Below are 3587 nucleotides of genomic sequence, written 5' to 3' on the forward strand. Positions count from 1 at the left end.
TGACATTTCAAATGATACAAAAATTCAATAATTCCCTGTCAAAATTAGATTTCAAAAAAGTGACATTTCAAATGATACAAAAATGCAATAATTCCCTGTCAAAATTAGATTTAAAAAAAAAGTGACATTTCAAATGAGACAAAAATTGAATAATTCCCTGTCAAAATTAGATTTCAAAAAAAGTGACATTTCAAATGACAGCTTATAAATTTGGCATTCCAATGAACGTATTGTGAGGAATTTGTCGAATTTGTTAAAGTTCGTGCATTTAGCAATTTTTTTAAATAACTTTTCTTGACATTCCAATGACGAAATCGTGTAGAGGTTTTACGCGTCCGCCAATTAAGGAGAAAAATAAAATAAAGAAGGTTAGAAATGTCAATTTGACGTTTGAAGTTTCTGACGGCGTGACGAAATCGCCGGGATTAATTAAAACTAATGAGCGCCGAGTGATTGGGGGAACACGAAGGATGATGGCAATTGTGTTTCGTGAAACAAATGAGCGTGTGTAGCGCGGCGATTCTCAAACGTGCACACACACACTCAAAGCTTAATTAATGTGCATATTTCGAAATCCACTTTTCATCCATTTGTCGTTCCATCCAACAATGTTCGAAGATTCTTCCTCATCCTCCTCTTTCGTTTCATCCGCTTGTTTCTCTCTCGCAATTCGATCCGGCAATGCGAGGTTAATTGATTAAACGCAGCCGATCCACCTAAAAATCCTTTTGATCATCATCGTCTTCGTGATGATGATCATCATCATCAACATCATCGTAGTCGGCTGGCGGCAGCGAGCTCGTTCGTTTCTTCTTCTTCCAGTCGAACAGGTTTCGAAAAAAATCCCCCCCTCATCCTTCAATCCTTCTTCCATCATCGGCCATCCACTCCATATACACGAAACGCGCGCACATCACGATCGTGTAATAAATGCTTTTTTTCTTTCTTTCTTTCGTTCTTCGCTATAAACCGAACCGTCGGCTAATTAACCACCTTTAATCGGACCGATTTTGCTCGGCTAATTGCGCCCGAAGAGGCCGGCCTCCAACCTCTAATTAGCCGATCGTTTTAATTGCTTCCTGGAGACTCACTTGCTTTCTCTCTCGCGAAATCCCCAGGACCCTAATCACCACTGGAAATAGCACAGGCAAGTAAACGTGTGTTCATTATATTTGGATCAAAGGCACCGAGAGCGCGTTCCCGGATAATTGAATAGCGTTGCATAACGACGATCCAAGGCCACGTCAGCACGATCATACATATTTGCGTGTTCCGCTCAGAACAACAACAAATCACGTCGCTCCGTTCTTCTAAACTTCTCTTAAGAGTTCCGGGCATCGAAGCCCCCCCGCAACTATCTATAATGATCGACGATCGAAAAAAATAAACTTACTTCATCTAATTTAACGAGCTTTCTTCTCATCACTTTTTACAAACTTAAGAATATTTCCAAAGTTTGAATTTTGCTGCTTCGGAATAAGCATTTCTCAAATATTTGTTATTTGAATTACTTCTTTAAAGAATCTATTTAGTAATGATTGTAAATGGAATCTCAGATGGCGTCTATTTGACGTTCCAAAACAACTTTTGTAAAACACAAGAAGTGTCATGTGACATGTACACGCTCGATTATATAAATAAATGACAACAAATGAGATTCGATGAAAGTGACATTAAAAGTGTCAAAAATGACAATACGAATTAATAGTTTGAATGATTGAAGTTTAGATTTAACAAAAATTGCTTTGGCACAGCACATCCACTTTAAACTACTTTTCTTTTCATCGATATATATCATAGTTTTTGGCGCCCAACGTGGGGCACTTGAAATCTTCAATTTTTAAGTTCTTCCCAAAGTGCCTCAACCTCATCCATACCGCAAAGTGCATAATTCTGAGTTAATATTCTTTCTTTCTGTTGATAACGAACCAGGTTACGGTTACGGCGTACATAAATTAATGATCTCTTTTTCTTTTTTGGGAACGCAAATATTTGTGAATCGTCTTATCGTCTCGGTCGAAGCAATTCACGAGACGAACATCATCGTTATCCTCTGTAAAGCAAATAAAGTCTTAAGCTCGTTAATTAGTTAACATGGAGGAAAAAAAAAGTTGATTCTCGACGACGGATATAAGCGTCGTTAACTTTTTTTTTTAATGGAAAATGTGTTTTTTCCTCCTCTCATTTTTATGTAAACGTTTGTAGGCGTGTGTGTGTGTGTTGTTTTTTTTATTGAGGATCTTTTATAAATATAGATTTGATATCGTGTCGAGCGGCCTGCTTTGATGCGTCGGGGCATTAAAAGAATTGGCACTCGTTTTATATATATATATATATATATACAGACTACATGTGAGAGAGTATATATGTATGTATATATATACTACAACATACGTAGCTTATATCTCACTCCTTTCCACACTACAGACCCGAAACACAAATAGTGTTTTTATATATATTTATATAAAATGTTATCAGGGGAGAACCCCTTTGGCGGCAGATAGTGACGGTATTTATACAGCGCCGCACAATAAAATACACTCCGCGTCGAATAATCATCAAATACACAATTTTTTGATACGGACGGACGCGCGCTCCTCCGTCTCACCACTTCACTTCATTCCACTCCAACCGCACATTTATATTTATTTGTTGTGCTTCGGCTCCGACTTTCCACCATTAACATTAATTTGCTTTTACAATCGAAACTTATTGCACCCTCTGCATTCACCGACAATCATTAGCAATTTCATTACTCATCATCATCATCTCTATTTCCCCGTTCATTTGTTTTTTGTCCAGCTATATATTAATACTACATAGTTCACATACACTAGAAACTCATCTAATTAAATTAAAGTTTACAGTAGTTTCCGGTTTTCATAATCGAACAAAAGATGTTCCCATTTCTCCGGGCAACAAATTGTAAAATTATTTTTGTCAAATTTGACGTAAATAATGAGTTTACTGTAAATTTCATATTTCTTCAAGTGTCAAAAAATGACATATTGATACACAGGTGAATAAAAGTGACTTTATATAATTTTAACGTTAAATGTATTAGGGCAATTATTAGATTGTGAATCAAATACAGAAACTTTTGTTTATTACAAAAATTCAATCATTCACTGTCAAAATTAGATTTCTAAAAATGTGACATTTCAAATGATACATAAATTCAATAATTCACTGTCAAAATTAGATTTCTAAAAAAGTGACATTTCAAATGATACAAAAATTCACTGTCAAAATTAGATTTCTAAAAAAGTGACATTTCAAATTATACAAAAATTCAATAATTCACTGTCAAAATTAGATTTCAAAAAAAGTGACATTTCAAATTATACAAAAATTAAATAATTCTCTGTCAAAATTAGATTTAAAAAAAAAGTGACATTTCAAACGACAACTTATAAATTTGCCATTCCAATGAACGTATTGTTAGGAATTTATCAACAATTTCATTACTCATCATCATCATCTCCATTTCCCCGTTCATTTGTTTTTTGTCCTCCTGCTATATATTAATACTACATAGTTCACATACACTAGAAACTCATCTAATTTAATTAAAGTTTTTTTGTCTT

The sequence above is a fragment of the Nicrophorus vespilloides genome, unplaced genomic scaffold (assembly GCF_001412225.1).
Source record: "Nicrophorus vespilloides isolate i.1.1-1 unplaced genomic scaffold, Nicve_v1.0, whole genome shotgun sequence".
Taxonomy (NCBI): Eukaryota; Metazoa; Arthropoda; class Insecta; order Coleoptera; family Silphidae; genus Nicrophorus; species Nicrophorus vespilloides.